This window comes from Vulpes vulpes, chromosome 2 (genome assembly GCF_048418805.1).
Source record: "Vulpes vulpes isolate BD-2025 chromosome 2, VulVul3, whole genome shotgun sequence".
Taxonomy (NCBI): domain Eukaryota; kingdom Metazoa; phylum Chordata; class Mammalia; order Carnivora; family Canidae; genus Vulpes; species Vulpes vulpes.
In genome coordinates this window covers 23,378,363-23,397,859 of record NC_132781.1, presented here as the reverse complement: position 1 = coordinate 23,397,859, position 19,497 = coordinate 23,378,363, and positions in this window count along the sequence as shown.

Below are 19,497 nucleotides of genomic sequence, written 5' to 3'. Positions count from 1 at the left end.
CTTCAGTATGAATAAATGAATGAATCTTACCTAACCATGCAGATCAATGGCCTCCTCCTTCTCTCACTCCAAAAGCCTTCGGTCCTTCAGATCTGAGTTTAGGGGCTTTAGTTGGGATCATTACTGTTGGGAGTCCTTCCCTGGAGAAGGAATTCCTTCCACCTCCACTTCTCCTTCCTTGAATCAGGCACCCCCAGAATACAGCCCAGATGGGAACGCTGGGTTGTGGGCATGGAAGCACTTTACAAACAGCAGGGGTTGGTGTGAGTAACTCTCTAGCTGAAAGGACCTGAAGTCATCAAGCCTCCATTTTCAGAGGGCGTAGCCTGGGGGTTCCTGCTGTGCAACCCTGGGCAGGTCACTTACACACTCTGAGTCTCCGTGTCCCTCTCAGTAAAAAGGGGTAACAGTGCTCCTCACCAGTCAGGAGGGTGAGGTGAGCCGGCTGGCCCGGCTGTTGCAATTCCCATTGCCTACAGTAGAGGACACTCGACCCCATCCCTAGCTGGCAAGATGAGGAGGCAACACCCTTCTCAGGAGCCCTTCCCCACAGAGGAGAAAAAGAGGGACAAGGCTGGATGCTGGGTCCCATCTGACACCTCAGGAATAAGGGATAGGAAAGGGCCTGGAGAGGGTTGGAAGCCAGCCCTTCCCCCTCCGTGGCTCATCTGGGTCTCACCCGAAGGCCTGTGTTTAAGGATTTGGGAGCAGCTCAGTGGTCCTTTCCCTGGAAGGGCACAGCAGAGAAGGAGCCCCAGAGGTCCAGCCCAGTACAGTAACTTCTAGAGACTGCATTCCAGTCTCTGTCTAGGAACTTTATGTTATGTAATCCCCATAACAATTCTAGGAGATAGGCACTATTTTTTTTTTTAATTTTACATACCATATATAACCCATTTTAAGTATCCAAGTCAATGAATGTTATTAAACTTACAAGGTTACACAACTATCACCACAATCCAATTTTAGAACATTTCCTAAGAAATCCCTCATCTCCACTTACAGTAACTTCCCATTCCCACCCCCGGCCCCGGGTGACTAATCTACTTTCTGCCCATATAGATCTGTCTTTTCTGGACATTTCATAGAAATGGAATCACAACATATGTGGTCTTTGCATCTGACTACTTCACAAAAGCATGTTTTGGAGGTTTACCCATGCCGTAGCATGTACTAGCAGTCCGTTCTTTTTTATCACTGAGTAGTATTCCATAGTGTGGATGCATCACATTTTGTGTAGCCAACCACATTTGGGTTGTTTCCACTTCTCAGTTATTATGAATAATACTGTTACGGACATTGGCATACAATTCTTCATGTGGACATATGTTTTCATGTTAAGAGAGGAATTGCCAGGTCATATGGTAAATTTATATTAACTTTTTAAGAAACTGCCAAACTGGGAAAAGTAGGGGTACCTGGATGGCTTAGTGGTTGAGTGTCTGCCTTCGGCTCAGGTCAGGACCCCAGGGTCCTGGGATTGAGTCCTGCATTAGCCTTCCCATAGAGAGCCTGCTTCTCCTTTGGCCTATGTCTCTGCCTCTCTCTGTGTATCTCTCATGAATAAATAAATAAATAAATAAAATCTTTAAAAAAAAAAAAAAAGTAAGGGCAGAGATTTTTAGGTGACTTTCACAAGGTCACACTACTATCAGGTGTCAGAGCCACGACTCAAACTGAGGCAGCAGGGTCCCAAGACCATGCTCCCAATCTAAGTCTACTCCATGACAATGAATCTAAGAAAGAACCCATTCCTTGATGCACTGCAAGCTAGCCACCACCACTTTCCTACATCTCACTTCCAGAATTCTCTAAATTAGACTCTGTTCTCACCCAGCAGTGCTGACTCCCCCTGTAACCACAAGCACACTTTGCTCTACCTTCTCTGGAAATTTGTAACCATGATTTTTTAAAAGATTTTTTTCTAAATATTTTATTTATTTATTCATGAGAGACACAGAGAGAGAGGCAGAGACACAGGCAGAGAGAGAAGCAGGCTCCATGCAGGGAGCCTGACATGGGACTCGATCCCGGGTCTCCAGGATCAGGCCCTGGGCTGAAGGCGGCGCTAAACAGCTGAGCCACACAGGCTGCCCTGTAACCATGATTAATAGCTTAAGTTCTGGACTCAGATGGTCTGTTCATATTCCTGACTCATCATTTTACCAGCTGTGTAATTCAGGGGCAAGTTACTTAACCTCTGCTTTAGTTTCTTCATCTGTAAAATAGAAATAGCATCTTCCTTCAAGCAATTTAAAAAGTGCTTTATTATGGAAATTTTCAAACCCATACAAAATAAACAGAGGAGCATAATAAACTTCCATGTACCCAACATCCAGCTTCAACACTTATCAACTCAGCCAATCTTGTTTCATCCTTACCCCATCCACTTCCTACCCTACTCCCATTTTTAAAAATCAACTTTACTGGCATATGATTTACATACAATAAACGTACATTTTAACTGCCCAGTTCAAAGAGTTTTCTTCGGGATCCCTGGGTGGCGCAGCGGTTTAGCGCCTGCCTTTGGCCCAGGGCGCGATCCTGGAGACCCGGGATCGAATCCCACGTCGGGCTCCCGGTGCATGGAGCCTGCTTCTCCCTCTGCCTGCTTCTCCCTCTGCCTGTGTCTCTGCCTCTCGCTCTCTCTCTGTGTGTGTGTGTGTGTGTGACTATCATAAATAAATAAAAATTTAAAAAAAAATGCTCAAAGAGTTTTCTTTTTTCAAAGAATTTTCATGAATGAATGTAAACACTACAATTAAGGTATAGAACATACCCCATATTGCCTTGAAGCAAATCTCAGATATCATACAATTTCATTCCTAAATATTTCAATTCACATTTCTACAACATAAGGACTCTTTGGAAGTAAACATAACCCCAATGCTATCAAATCTAAAAGGAACTAGAGGATAAAAAGAATTAATGCTCATCCTTTAATATCATCAAATAGCCAGCCAGCGTTCAAATTTCTAATTATCTTATAATATTTTTTCTTTATAATTTGCCTTTTTTTAAAAGATTTTATTTATTCATGAGAGACACAGAGACAGAGAGAGAGGCAGAAACACAGGCAGAGGGAGAGGCAGGCCCCATGCAAGGAGCCCGACGTGGGACTCAATCCCTGGTCTCCAGGATCAGGCCCTGGGCTGAAGGCAGCACTAAACCGCTGGGCCATCTGGGCTGCCCATAATTTGCCTTATTTGAATTAGAATCCAAAGAAGGATTTCAAGCGGCTGATGTTTCTCTCACTTCTAATTTAGAAATTCCTTCTTTAACTCTTTTTATTTTCTCCTTACAGTTTAGTCATTGAAGATATGAGGCTGTCATCTAGAATTCCCATGGTCTGGAATTTACTGATTGCATCCCCATTGCATCATTCAATCAAGCAACGTTTATTCAACAATATTTACTAAGCATCTACTATGTGCAGGATTGCCAAATGTAGCACAAAAAATAGAGAACACACTTAGGCTAGAAAAATTATTTTTTTGAAGACTTTATTTCTTTATTCATGAGAGACGCAGAGACATAGGCGGAGGGAGAAGCAGGCTCCCTGTGGGGAACCTGATGTGGGACTAGATTGCAGGACCTCAGGATCATGACCTGAGCCAAAGGCAGATGCTCAACCACTGAACCACCCAGGTGCTCATAGAAAAATTATTTTCTCTCTGTAATTCAAATTTAACCGGACGTCCTGTGTGTCTATCATCTAGCAACCCTACCTGTGTGCCTATCTAGTGTTAGAGGCACAGCAGTGAGCAAGGCGGACAGCTCCTTGCCCTCAGAGAGTTTACATTCTAGTAAACTAGGGGAAGCCAGGGAATGTACAAACAGACAGTACTCCTCCTGGGGATTCTGTGAGGATTAAATAAGAAACCTTAAGTTTAATGCCTGGTCTATTAGAAGCCCTTGATAAATGCCAGCATTCTTGGCAATAATCTAGCCTTTCTCCTTTCTGTTTCTTTCCTTTTCCCACCCCTGCTCCACATCAAACCTGAGAATTATCCCAGGCTTGCCCTCCTGCTGCTCTACTTCCTCCACATATCTTTATTTTTTTATTTTTTTATGATAATCACAGAGAGAGAGAGAGAGAGAGAGAGAGGCAGAGACATAGGCAGAGGGAGAAGCAGGCTCCATGCACCGGGAGCCCCGTGGGATTCGATCCCGGGTCTCCAGGATCCCGCGCTGGGCCAAAGGCAGGTGCTAAACCGTTGCGCCACCCAGGGATCCCTTCCTCCACATATCTATAGGTACTTCATTCATCTAGTCACTCCACAGTCACTGAGCACCCTCCACCCCTTGTAGCAAGCCCCAGGCCAGGCCGTGGGTACTCAGAGTTGATGGGGATGCAGCTGGTTGGGGAGATGGACATTATAAGCTAATTTGAGAAGGAGCAACAGGGGGATGACCATGGTCCTTGGAACGGTCAAGTCAGAGTAACTATATAGAAGAGAAGTCTTTTCAGAGAAGGTGATCTCCCACGTAGGTTCTAAAGGATGAACAGGAATGCCAAAGGAAGCATGAGACAGTAATTCCAACCCAGGAAACATTATGGGTAAGGAACAGAGGCAAGCAAGTGCCTGTCCCATGTGCTGCCAACTAGCAGCCATCAACATCTCTTTCTCCTGTTAAGTAGAGGGGGCGCCCTGGCATCACTCCCGGCACATCCGCCCTCTGAGTCATCCCTTATCTTTCTCACACAGGCAACTCCATCAGCACGTCTCTTCCATTAAAAAGCCTGGTCTTCCCTTGACCCCATAGGCTCAAGCCCCCATCCCTCTGTCCTCCCCTTCACAGCCCAACTTCCCCCCAAGAGCTGTCTACACACTGTCTTCCGTTTCTCACTTCCCACTTGCTCCTCAACCCACTTCCATCTGCTTCCACCCCCACCCACCACCGAAATAGCTCTTGCTGAGGTCCCAGTGGCGTCCATCTCATCAAAACTGGCAAGCTCTTGCCAGTTCTCTTGTCTTGACCTCTCAACAACATCCACATGATTGGCCACTTCCTCTTTCTAGGAACCTTCTATAGTCCTTCACCTCCTGGGCACTGCTTTCCTGGTGTCCTGTCTCACTGGCTGCTCCTTCGAGGTATGGGCGCAGGCTCATTCTCCCCACCTCAGCCCAAACGTCAGGGGTCCTCAAGGCTCTGTCCAGAATTTCTCTCTTCTTTCCTCTGGACCTTCTTCTGTGCCCACTCCACAATCAGCATCCATCCACCGGGGGGCTCAGCCAGACACCTCTCTTCTCAGCTCTGACCAAGACATTCCACTGCCCACCCAGCCTCTAGCTCAAGTGTTCCAAAAACCCAGCAATATCAACCTGTCCCAGATCATCAGCAACCCGCCTCCACAGCTCCCCCACCCCGTTCCACTTCCAGGGAAACGTGTCCCAGTGTATGACTTTTCTATCTACCCACTTCCACAGCCAGAAACCCTGGGGTCATCCTGGCACCTCCAAGCCAATGCTTCACCAAGTCACATGGCCATGTCTGTTTCTGCCTACCTCTACTCCACCTACACTGGCAGAACCCCCACATCTCACCATGCCCTCTACGTAGTCACCAGTTATCTTTCTAAGCCACAGATTGGATTGTGTTACCCCTTGCTCAAAACCTTTTAATAGCTTCCCACTGCTTTCCAGATGCAGAGTGAAATAATTGATTTGGCTCACAGGCAGGATTACCTGAGCCTGACAATCCTATCCACTGGTCCTCCTGGGGAGAGGGGATGAGTACCCTCACCTTCCACCTCCCACCTCCCTGTGCCATTGTCTATCCCTTCAGCCACCTAGACCTCCTCTAGTACCTAAAGCAACAAGCTCCCTCCACTCCTCCCCCCTTAGCACATACTGTTCCTTCCAACTGCAAACTTTTCCCCCCACCTGCCTTCACAGGTACCTGGCCAATATCTGCTCCCATTCAGAGCTTCACTAAATCATTTTTTCCTCAGAGAAAACCTTTCCCACTCCTCCAAACCCTGACCAGGTCAGCTTCCATCTTTATCCCCCCCTCAAAACCTATGTATCTTCTTTCAAATCATTTTCACCCATTTGTCACTATTTATTCATTACTGTGATTAACATTATTCACCTCTCCCCTACCACGCTCTGTTTCACGTAGACAGGAAGCACATTAGACTTTGCCTTAGCTCAGTGTTTAACACATCCCTGGCTCTCAAATACATTTTAAAAATCTTTTTTATGCTTTTTAAATATTTTATTTATTTACTTGACAGAGAGAGAGCGTGCAAGCAGGGGGAGTTGGCAGGCAGAGGGAGATGGAGAAGCAGGGTCTCCTCAGAACAGGGAGCCCAGTGTGGGACTTAATCCCAGGACCCAAAAAAAAAAAAAAAAAATCCCAGGACCCTGGGATCATGACCTGAGCCAAAGGAAGACACTTAACTGGCTGAGCCACTCAGGCACTCCTAAAAATCTTTTTAATTATGCACATCTGTAACCTAGAGAAAAGCAGAGAACAGTAAAATAAACTCTTATATACCCATTATCTAGATGGGCAATTATGTTAATAATTATTAACATTTTGCATATTTATCATGTTTGCTGAAATATTTTCAAGTGATTTAGAGTTTGCATGACTGTGCATCCCTAAATAGGAAGTTTTCTTAATATGATGTTATGATTTGGGAGCCAGTCAGTTGAGCGTCTGACTCTTGATGTCTACTTGGGTCATGATCTCAGGGTCTGAGATAGAGCCCTGCATCAGGCTCTGCTCTCAGCTTAGAATCTGCTTGAGATTTTCTCCCTCTCTCTCCCCCTTCTGCCCTTCCTTTTCTCCCTCTCCCTCTCTCTCCCCCTTCTGCCCTTCCCCTGCTCTCTCTCTCAAATAAATTAAATATTTTTTAAAATACAATATTTTTACCACACCTTACAAAATTAACAACAATCCCTTAATATCATCCAATACCCAGACCATATTCAAATTTCTCTGACTATCCCCCCAAAATGTGTTTGCATTTTGCCTGTTCCAACTAGAATATAAATCAGGTCCACACATTGCAATTAGTTATGTCTCTTAAGTTTCATTTAAATCTAGAACAACTTCTTCCCCCATGCCATTGAGTTGTTGAATTGCTGAAGTATTTTAAGTAAATTACAGACATCATGTCCCACCTTCTAGATTTCTCTGATTGCTTCCTCGTGGTGTTGTTTATCCTGTATTTCCTACAAACTGGAAATTAGATCTATAGGCTTGATTAGATTCAGGTTGACTAGACTAGCAAAAATACCTCATGGGTAATGCTTCCTTCATATTGTGCTACATCTCCTCAATCCCTGAGTTCGAGCCTTTGTAATGGACCACTGACTGGTAGGTCCCATTGGTAAGAGCTGATTTCTTTATTGAGAAGGAGCATTTTCTTCCTTTAGGGCCAGCATTAGTAATCTGTGGGATGATATTTTGGAATGATCGTGGTTTTATATTTTTATCCTTATTTTATTTATTTATTTTAAAGGTTTTTATTTATTTATTCATGAGAAACAGAGAGAGAGAGAGAGAGAGAGAGAGAGAGAGAGGCAGAGACACAGGCAGAGGGAGAAGCAGGCTCCATGCAGGGAGCCTGACCTGGGACTCAATCCCGGGTCTCCAGAATCAGGCCCCGGGCTGAAGGCGGTGCTAAACCACTGACCCACCCAGGCTGCCCCCCTTAAATTTTTTAAAAGTAAGCTCTATGCATAATGTGGAGGTCGAAGTCATGACCCCAAGATCAAGAGTCGCTTGCTCTACCGCCAGCCACTCGCCCCATGCATGACTGTATTTTTAATAAATGAATGAAGTAGGTCAGTGTGGCTGAACAGTGATAAGGACGGAGGGCAGGAACTCAAAGGTCTGAATGCCTCGATAAGAAATTTGGATTTTGGGACTCCTGGGTGGCTCAGCAGTTTAGCACCTGCCTTCAGCCCAGAGCATGATCCTGGAATCCTGGGATCAAGTCCCACATCGGGCTCCTTGCATGGGGCCTGCTTCTACCTCTGCCTATGCCCCCTTCTCTCTCTCTCTCTCTCTCTCTGTGTGTGTGTGTGTGTCTCATGAATAAATAAATAAAATCTTAAAAAAATAAATTTGGATTTTAGAGGTGCTGGGTGGCTCAGTTGGTTGGGCATCCAACTCTTGATTTCGACTCAGGTTGTGATCTCAGCTTTGTGGAATTGAGCCCCCTGCTGGGCTCCAGGCTAGCAGCAGAGTCGGCTTGAGATTCCTTTTTTTTTTTTTTTTTTTTAAGATTTTCTTTATTTATTCATGAGAGAAAGAGAGGCAGAGACACAGGCAAACAGAGAAGAAGGCTGCATACAAGGAGCCTGATGTGGGACTTGAACCTGGGAATCCAGGATCACACCATGAGCTAAGGCAGGCGCTCAACCGCTGAGCCACCCAGGCATCCTTCTGCTTGTGATTCTTGCGGTAACTCTTGCTCTTGCTCTTCCTCTCCCCATAACCCCCATTCGTGCTCTCTGTAAATAAATAAATAAATAAATAAATAAATAAATAAATAAATAAATAAATAAATAAAATCTTTCTTAAAAAAAGAAATTTGGGGGCAGCCCCGGTGGCGCAGCGGTTTAGCGCCACCTGCAGCCTAGGGTGTGATCCTGGAGACCCTGGATCGAGTCCCACGTCGGGCCCTCCGCATGGTGCCTGCCTCTCTCTCTCTCTGTGTTTCTATGAGTAAATAAATAAATAATATTAAAAAAAAAAAAAAAAGAAACTTGGATTTTATCCTGTAGGATTGGGAATTAAGGACCACTTTTAAGCAAAGGAAATCACATGATCAGACTTAGCAAGGGAAGGGGGTGGAGAAGCATGAAGGGACTAGGGAACCAGCATTTCCTGAATGTTCAGCCTGAACCCAACTCTGTGCTCTGCGTTTGGCATACTTGATCAAAATGAAACCTCCGCTGTGTTTAAAACAAAAATCTTATTTTGCAGATAAGGAAAGTGGAGGTATCACTTGCTGTCACTCACCCAAGAGATGATGAAGACCTGATGGAGTCAGTGACCACAAGCCTGGGCAGGTATTTGCGGGGAGAATTAGCAGTATTTGTAAGCAACTGGCCATGGGGAAGAGGGGAGGCTGACACTTCCTGTGCATCATGGATGGGATGCAGCAGGAGACAGAGCAGGTTGGAGGGGAAGATAATGAGCTCAAGCTTCCAGCTGCCCAGATGTCTCCAAGCCGCTCTCTTAGGAAATGTTGTTTATAACATGACAATGTCTATAATTTGGCTTCCGGCATGACTCGATAATTAGCTTAAGTTATCCTTCATTGGCATTTCATTCAAAGCAAGGACACTCTTCCATTCATTCTGATGAGACCTGTTTTCTGTGAGCCATACAAGGGTGAGTGTGAATCTAGAGCCATGCAGTCTCTCTTGGCTCAAGTGGGTCAGAAACTGAACTTGGTGGATGGGCTGTCTGTTTTCTCAGCTAGTGTGTGCTGTCTCCGGGGCTTAGGAGTGTGGGCGCCCCCTCAGATAGGGAGCTGCCTGAGAGTGGGGTTCTGGAACCTACACATTCAGTGCCCAGCAGAAGTGTAGCCCAGAGATTGGTTCCAAGAGCCACGTGGAGGCACAGTGAGGAGGAAGATGGTTAAGAGAAGACAGCTGGGAGGCACCTGCTGAGGTTGGCCACAGGGATGCTGAAGACTGAAAGAGGGCTGTGTTTAGGGAAACTTTGATTTAAGAGGTTTTGGCAAGGCAGGTTTTAGGAGACTTGCTGGCTGATTCAGAGGAGGAGGGAAAGAAAGAGTTAAGAAGGACCCTCAGATTTCTTTCTCAGGAGAGAGAGGAGGCTATTAACTAAAGTAGGACAAGGGGAGGGATGAGGATGAGGAAATATCAGTTCAGTCTTGAATTGACATTTCAAGGGACCAAATATAAGTGGGTGTGGTCTGAGGAGCCCCGGGGAAAGGTCTAGGACTGGAGAGTATCAGGACTAAGTTATGGGTACCCAGGGTAGGGTAGAAACTACAGGCATGGATACACTCTTCCAAGCAAAGTCATGTGGATCCAGAAGAGGACCCCTGTGGGATAGGCAGAGGCAAAGGATCCCAGCAAAGGGGCTGAGAAATATGAGAGGATGAGACGTGCAGGGCGGTCATGGGGATTCAATGCCATGGAGAAGTTAAGCTGGACCATGATTAAGAGCTGTCCTTAGTGATTCTGAAATGAACCAGCCAGGGGTCTGGGAAATTGATTCTGGCTTCTTAGGAAAAACAGAGAAACGGAAAGAATCTCCTGGAGTTGGAGCCCTGGGGGCCAAGAAGCAAAAAGCACAGCTGTCTCTCAGCGGGAATTGGATGCAGCACCCCCTGGGTACCACGGGCAAAGCCATCAAGAGGGAACCCCCACCAGCCTCTGTTCTGGCCACTTGCTGAGCATGAAGCCATCAGATTGGCAAAGCTTGGATGCCGGGCCTACATCTCAGTGTCCAGGGCGCGAAGACAGATGCTCAGAATTCCTTCCTTCAGATCTTTCAGTAAATATTTATTGAGTATCAAGTATGTGCCAGGCACACTTCTAGGCCCTTGAAAACAGCAACCAAATCCAAAAAGGTCCTCGTCTTCATGGCACTTCCACTGGAGGGGAAACACCGACCACAAACAGCAGACAGAAATATGAATAATGAGATGGTTAAGGACAAAGGAAAAGTATAAGGAAGGTTAGAAGTCGAGTAGAAAGGGCACAGGCTGCAGGTATAAGGCAGGAGCATGCCCACATGTACGGCCGGTGTGGCCACAGCACAGAAATGAGGAGAAGAGCAGAGATGGGGCCAGAGGGATTGGGAGGGCGGGTTCTACAGGACCTCACGGCCTGTAGGGAATTGGGCTTCCCTCTGAGTACATTGGGAACTCTCTGGATCCTAGGGCCAACGTGATCATCTTACAGCTTAATTGGACCACTCTGGCCACTGTGTAGGGAACAGATGTCGGGGGCGAGGGTGGAGGCGGAGAGAGCAGTTAGGAGGCCACCACAGTAACCCAGGGGAGAGGATGATGGTGCAGATGGTGGGAAGTCATCAGATTATGTGTGCATCATGAAGGTGAGGCTGGCAGGATCTGCTGACAGAGCAGAGGTGGGAGCAAAATTCAGGTTTGGGGCCAGAACAGCTAGAAAGATCAAGCTGCCATCAGTGGAGATGGAGAAGGCCGTGGGAGAAGCAGTTTGCCCAGGTGAAGGTGAGGAAGTAATGATAAATAGAGAGTTCTATGGTACATCACCCAGTGGGACATTCCCCTGAAACAGGAAGGGGGGCACTGAGCAGAAGACAACCTCCAGAAAATCCCCATGACAGGTGGTGACTGGTGACCACTGACAGAACAATTTCAGCAGGGGTGAGTAGGGGCAGAGAGTCAACTGGAGCTGTGTAAAGCAGAGCAGGGGTGTGAGACAGAAAAAGCAAGAGACAAGTGCAGAGAGGTGGCCTTTGGGATGGAGCGCATGAGAAAGAGGCAGATATGGGAGAGGTAGATCAGGATAAAGAGACCCCACAATAGGGAGGACAGATGTGACCCAGCAGAGGCTTCGCCGGGACATGCAGAGGTTCAAGCTCAAGGTGCTGAGGGTCAAGGAACAAAGAGAAGGATTCCAGAGACATTTCAACAGAAGATGTGGCCCCGCCGATGTTGGAGAGCAGGAAGTGAGGTGTGACTCCAGGATTTTCAGTCCCAACTCTACCATCCATCCTGAAATGTCCACTTCTGATGGGCCTCCTCATCGTCAGGTCAGTAAGCCCTGGGGCCTCCCCGCCCCTGCTATGACCAAGGTCAACTGCACCCGAAATGCTCAGCGCTCTGAGCACACGCTCATCACTGAACCCACATCCACACGGCTGCTTTCTCTGCTTCTCCCATGGAACACACTTGGGGAGCACAGCTTACTGGATGCCCCCCAGTCCCAAGGGGCTCTCTCTCCTACTCTCCACCTGAGCCTCCATCCCAGTAATAGTTTCGCTTCCTGATTCAAAGAAAAGAAAATGCAGTGCAGAATAAGAGAAGCCAAACACAAAAGAGTACATCTCCTAAGATTCCATGCTTAGGAGGTTCTAGAACCAGCAAAATGAAACCACTGTGATCCAGAATGATAGTAATCACATCAGTGTTTGCCTGGGGCTGAGGAATGCAATGGAATAGGAAGGAACTTTCTGGAGAGATGGAAATGTTCTATATCTTTATCAGGGCGGGGGCTACATGGCTGTAAATATTTGTCGAGTCATCACTTGTACAGTTAAGATGTGTGCATTTTATTACATGTGAATTATTCCATACAAAGTTGATTTAAGGAAATAGAGGATGATGGATGTTAACTAAGCTTATTGTGGTGATCATTTCACAATATATACTTATGTTGTACACCTGAAAGTAATATGCAGCTAGCAATTATATCTCAATAAAACTGAGGAAATGTAGAGAAGTAAACAATTTTTAAAATATTTTATTTATTTATTCATGAGACACACACACACAGAGGCAGAGACATAGGGTGAGGGAGAAGCAGGCTCCTATAGGGACCCTGATGTGGGATCCAATCCCCCGGGACCACGACCTGAGCCAAAGGTAGACGCTCAACTGCTGAGCCACCCAGGTGCCCCTACAAAATGTTTTTAAAAAGAGAAGATACGTGCTAACAAGCAGAAAAGTCCGACATTCACCAGTCCCATCCTTCACTTCCTCCCTGAAAGAGAGAGAGGCAGAGCGCCCTCTGGTCCACCCCAGCCTTGTGCAGGAGATTATCCCAGAAAACTGCCGGCCACACCTCCACGACCTGGCACTCTCTTCCTCTGCTGTCCTGTCTCCCACCAATCCCTAGGAAGGTTGTCAAAACTCACACATCCTCCCCCTCCTCGTGCAACCTACTGCCACCCCGCTCCACCATGCTGGACCAGTTGTCCGGCTCTGAGACCCCTAACCTGCAGGCCACTCCCACCCTCCCTCCTCTCTCATTTCCATGACACTGTTTTCTCCTAAGTCCTTCTCCATCTCTGGACACTTCTCATGCTCTTTGCCTGGCTTCTCTCGCTCTACCCCTTCTTAAATGCCTCTGGCCTTGGCCTTCTGCTCTCTGCACCTGCACAGCCTCCCAGCGTGATCTCACCCGCACCAGGGCTTCAGTTACTGTCTAGTGCTGACAATGCTCAAAGATATCTCTGATATTTTTTCAGAGTATCAAGGATATGGCAGACGAGGTGGACAAAATATCACATATGCTTCAAAAGCATTTTACAATTTTTAAAGTGACACATGTATCCAACCCTTTTCTGGGACAGTCCACTAGACCTCAAATTCAACAAGCCCCAATCTGAATTCATCACCTCTCCCAATCCTCCTTCTCTTCCTCCCTTTGTCAGGAGCCCTGCTGTTTAAGACAGAAACCTGGGAGTCACGCTCCCACTCCACAGCTGCCAACTGTCCATCACCCCCTTCTCTTTAGTTCACCCTCTACATGTCCTGTCTCTTAGCCCCCATACTCCTGTATAGGTCCTCTTCCTTACTCCCAGAGATGGTCATTCATCCATCCATTCATTCATTCATTTGTTCATCTATTCATTCATTCATTCATTCAGCAAATATTAGCTGAGCACCCATTACGTGCCAGACGCTGATCTAGGTACTGGGGATACAGGGGATACGTCAGCGAACACATCACACAAAAATCACTGCTCTATGGAAGTTACATCCTAGCACTTGCAATAATTTCAGAAGTCACTTTGTCTTCTACTTTCACCCTCAGACCTCCAATTCTGCTACACCCACTGGACTTTGCAACATGCACTTCTGCTTGGCACCTTCCACCACGGGATCTCTTGCTCCTGGGATCAAGTCTGGTCCACACGTGAAGTGCCCTGATCTCTCCCCTCCTGTCTGCTCTCATGTTTCCTTTCCTCCCACTACCACCCCACCTTCCACTCCTCCTTCACTGAACACTTGTCCCCCCAAACAGTGGTGCTCTCATGCTAGCAAGGACACTTGCTAGTATTCCACCTTTAGCGCTTCCCTCACCTGGCTACCTAGCAAATTCCTGATCACCTTCAAGTCATAGCTCTGACCCTGTCTCTTCCAAAGAGCCTTGCCCAACTTCCTGAGGCAGCCACTGGAGCTCTTTCTCCAGGGCTCTCTGTGTAGAGTGGTCCAGCCCCCATTATAACACATCATACTGCACGGTGTGGCTTGCCTACCCACTAACCAGCCCCTCCTGTCCACCTTGAGCGCCTGCAGAGCTGCAACCTGCTTCGACCCTTTCTGCATCACCAAACTCTGGCCCATTATCTCACACATAGTCAACAAATGGTAGTGGATTAAATAAGCGACAGTGAATTAGTGTCACAGATAGGGAGAGATTTGGGGAGAAGGGGATATAGTAAGTTGTTAAGTGGTTCCAGAACAGCCCTCTTAATGATCATTTGGATCAACCTCACAGTTAAAAGCAGGGTTCAAATCCTGCTTCTGCACCCACTTGCTGTACTCTCTGTGCTCTGAGCTTGTTCCCTTCCTTGTAAAATAGGAACAAGAACAGAATATATCTCAGTGGTGCTGCAAGGAGCACATGAGAAGTCTGGCACGGTGTCTGGCACATCAGCTCCATCAAAAGTGAGCTGTCACTGTCATCATCATAATCACCATAGGTGTCCATCCTTGTCTCCTCGCCCTCCCATCCCCCTAGTGCGTTCTCCACTATCCCCTCCCAATCCATGCTTGAGCCACACCGCCAGTGCCTGGAATTTTCCAGGCTGAGATCACTGGGGACCTCCTCCTTGCAGAGCCCTTTCCTCTCTCGACCTCTCAATGGCATGTGACCCTGGCATCATTTCCTCCTTATTAAAAGTCCCTCTCCAACTTCCATGATGTGAACTCTCCAGCTTCTCTGGACAGGCTTCTGCCCTCTCACTCTGGGTCTCTCCAGCCCAGACTCTGCTGACCCAAACACAAACAGTCGGCTGTCTAGTGAGCATCACCAACCCGTGTGCCACAAGCCCCCAATGTCAGCGTGCCCAAAGCAATTTCTTACCAGCTCCATCTCCCCTGCGCCCTCACTCCTGGGGTCTATCAGTGAGTGGACAGATAAGCCCCGTGCACCAAATCCCCAAGCTGCCCCTCTGGGAGTTAGCTGCTTAGTCTTGCCCTGCCAAGCAGTCCCAATCCTGGTCTTAACATCCCACTCTTTGGATATCCTCATCCCTAGCCCTCCACTCATTCCTTCTGCTCTGCCGAAATCAAACCATCTTCTCTCAGCAGGGCCCTTATAATTCTCCTACCACTTGCTATTCAAGTGTGTTCTTTGGATCAACAACACAGCATCACCTGGGAGCTTGTTAAAAATGTTGGATCTCAGACCCCCACCTCAGACCTACTGACTCATAATCTGCATTTTAACAAGACCCCCCAGGGATTCCCATGCATTTTAAAGGTTGAGAATTGCTATCCTAACCAATCTCCCAACCTCTAGCCTCTCCCAACACTGACCAACCCCAAACTTGACAACCAACATTTGCACCTCTTAAAAGCCCTTAGTGACTCCCCACTGCCCTCAGGATTAAGTCCAAACCCCTTAGCAAAATATCCAAATTCCCCTTAATCTAGTGTTTGCCTTAAGGCTATTCCTCTAACCCTCCCTCCTGCTCTCCTGCCACATATACCACCTTGTCTCTGCCACAAGGCACAACTCTAGTACTTTGCTGGTTCCTACCTCTGTGCCTTTGAACGTGCTGTCCACCCTGCCTGGAATGCTCTCTGTCTCTTATCTGCCTGTACCCACTTGGTCCCAGCTGAGACCTTCTCTGGCTCCATAAACATAATTACTTCCCTCCTGCCCGTGTTAGCACTGTTTTGAGCACTAGCATGGCTCTTATATCCTTGAAGTTATTTCTCTATATGTCTGTCACTCTGACCATCCTGGATGCTGTGTCTCTCCTATGGCCGGCCCATCCAAGATGATTCAATGGAGTGTCTGCTAAAAGACTGAATAATACAACGTTTTCAACTTCTGTCGTGATGGCAACTGTAACAGGAGGAATGAAGATTAGACCTCAGGAGGAACTGGTGGAAAAGGGGAACACAGCAGGACAAATACACTATCCTTCTGTCATCTCTCAGCCTGGAAACTTCCCAGGAGCAAAGTCATCAACCACAAAATGTTAACTCCAAGGAGATTCTCAAGATCTGGTGACCCAACCAAATGCCAGAGAGGGCAAGTGCTTTGCCCAAGGTCACACAGCTGGCTAGGGGCAGGGCTGGGAGTAGATTCCAGATGGCTGCTTCACCCCATGAACCTCTTCTTTTCCTATCCATCTTAGCTCCCTAAAAAGAAGTCCCTTGTGCCTAAAGTAATCAATGGGGACTGCCTGGGCTCACTCACAACTTTTAAAACCCCTGTTGGGATCTTGGCTGGCTGGAGTTGCCAAAGCCCTGACTATTGGAAGAGGGCATCCAATTATCCCCATGTTCCAGATTGGCAAACTGAGGTAGCCAGGCTGTGTCACACTCCTAGCTAATGGCAGAGGCAGGATTTGACACTAAGTACTGTGCTGTTCTGTAGAAAGATCTGAAAAGCCAAAAGTCCCACCCGTGCAGAGTCACTATTTACAATAATCATGACGAGTGGCCTCCTAATGGCCGGGGAATCCCCTCAGTCCCATCAGTTCCTCTTTAAATCGAACTTCTTTCCCTCTTGCACAGGATGTCTGACTTAGGAAAGAACCTGTCCACCCGCCCTCGCACCCCAGCCCGGCCTACTGGAGAGACCACCGCAGGGACATAACCTTTTGACGGGGAAATCACCCTTTGCTGTGCCTGGCACTTGACAGTGTCACTGTTCACACCACCCCTGGGGTTGGGACTACCGTCCGCATTCTGAGCCCGGGGAATGGAGAGCACAGCCAGCAAGTGGCTAGGCTGGGTCTTGAACCAGGTCTTTCTGACCCTCGCCTTCCCTTTCTCTTCGGGCACGCCAGGCTCTCCCACCCGGCAGGAAACCACCTGAAGCCTCTTACCGACTGGGTTACCTAGAGAAAGTGACTTAACCTCTCTGAACGCCCCCAAGGTCAGAAGCTTTGCCTTTGGGAGAGAAAGCGAGACGCAAAGGAAACGCAAAGCCGCGGGCGCCGGCGCAGTTCTTTCCCGGAGCCCGGGGCTTTCTAATCCGGAGGGCGCGCCCCCAGCCCCCGGGACCCGCGCAACCAAGCGCCCGGCCGGCTAGCCGAAGCGAAACCTCAACACTCCTCAGCCTCCCCCGCTCGGTTCTGGGAACCAGCGAGCCAGGCTTCGTGGAAACGCGCGCGGCGGCAGCCGCCTCGGGCCCCGGGACCGCCCCGACCACAGCCCGCAGTCCCGGGCCGGGAGGTGCGGGGGCCGGCGCGGTCGGGCCCGAGCAGCAGCGCGACGCGCGCTTCCGCCCCGCTCGGCTCCGGCGGCGGCCGCGGCGGCCCCACAATCCCCTTCTGGCTCCGGGGACGGGCGGGGCGGGGCGGGGCGGGGCGGGCCGAGCGGGCGGAAATAATTTTCTGTTTGGTCCTCTCTGCCCCAGTCCCTTAGCCGCGGGACGCGCGAGTCGGGCAGGGATGCCGGAGGCGGGAAGCGGGAGCGGGAACGCGCTGCCCCGGAACGCTTAGAGGGGCGGGCGGAGAGGGGGAGAGCAGGGATTGAGCGCCTACTGTGTGCCTCAGTGCTTTCCCCAAGGATTTTCGTTAGATCTTCACTCTGGCACTTGCCAGAGGGAGTTAACGACCCATTTAAGAGGGACGAGCTGAGCCTGAGAGGTGAAGTCACTCGCCCAAAACTGCACAGCCGAGATCAGCGTGACACCCCAAATCGGTGCTCAGTTACGCCAAACAGAGCAAGGCGAACTTGAACCACTTGTTGGCTGCCTCCTGCTCTTTCTCTCTTTGGTGTGGATCGAAGCACAGAGTAGGTTCTCAGGAAAACAGTGGAAGACCGGGAATAAGAGCTTCACAGCTCAGTCCTCGGAGCACCCGCCACGAATCCAGCCCAACCCGCGCGGCACCGGGTTTCCCCAGACCTCGGAAGGGAACATTCGCGATGAGTGGACATACCAGTTAAACACAGTCATTTGACCAACACGTGGTGGCGAAGCCCCAGCCCCAGCGGAGGACAGGCTGGGTTCAAGTCCCTGCTCTGCCGCTTTCAGGCTGTGTGACTTTGGGCAAGTCACTTCATCCGCTAGAACCTCAGCTAATCTATTTATAAAATGGGATATTAACCCCGGTCCCAAAGGGTTATGGGAAGGATTAAACGAAACAGTGTTCTTAATACACTTAGTAAACGTGCAAGTATCCTCGCGCGTTCACCTCTCAATCTTCGGGGGTGCACCCCCACGGGATGAGAACCGGAGACAAAGCCTCCGCCGCCCCAGACTCCACGTTGCCCAACCCTGGATGCAGGGACCAATGGGCCTTCGAGTGACCCTCGTCCGGCGAAGCCTGAACTTCGGCCACTTCGGCCGCGGTCGGTCCCGAAAGCAAATATTCAAATATTCCGAAACCGGTGCATGGCTGGAGCTGACATTTTTGCGTTCAATTTTCTGGAAGTTTTATCCTTGTTAGGAAAAGTAATTCGTTAGAAACTCCTAAGTGAGACTTCTCGTCTGTTTCTTAACTTTTCGTATGAGCGAAGTTCACAAAGCAGACCAAGATACCGGCACTTGGCAGTCCTCGCAGGGATCCCGGTCCTCGGGCCAGCCCCGACAATCCCCTAGCTCTCGGCCCCCTCCCCCAGGCACGGAAGCAGCAGAGACGGGCCTCCTCCCCGCCGCGCCCGTTTAGACAGAGCTTCTCCGTCCTGGCAGCCCTCCGGGATTCTCTGGTCCCTGCAGGAGTGAGGGGAGGTGGAGGGCTGCTGCCCAGAGCTCAGCTTCCCCGACCTCCCCAAACGCCAGTGTCGCCGGGATTAGGGAGTAAATCCCTGACGCCAAACACCAGGTCAAGGACAAGTTCTCCCCCGTCCTACTCCCCCCCCCCCTTGGGCGGGGATTCACCTCCCCCCCTTCCCGGATGAAAGGTACTAAATAGACGCGAAGGGAGGGGTGGCGGCGGGTCCCGGCCCCTTGATGTTCCGGTTGAACAGGTGCTGGTGAAAAGGAGGCGGTCCCGGCGGAAGAGTCGGCCAGGGGGGCAGTGCGCCGAAGCGGGGGCAGCCCCCTCCACCCTCAAGTCCCCCTGCCTGTCTTCCCCTCTCCTCTCCCTCTGCCCCTCCCCCGCAGGAAGCGTTCCGGGCGCGAGGTCTTTGAAGTGTCGGTGAAGCCCGTAGGGCTGCCTTCTCCCCGCCGCCACCCCACCTCCCGCTGAGGGAGTGTGACCTTTGGTCCCTGAGGGCGTCCGCCCCCTCCTTTAGGAAGTAGCGGGGGAGGGGGGTCAGCTTGCGTTCCCTTGGCCCACGCCGGTCTTGGGATAAAGCCATCGGGCTGACTCCCCTCACTTCTTCCAAGACCCAGTTTCAGGGGCTTAAGCCTTTGCGGGTGCTGTGTGTAG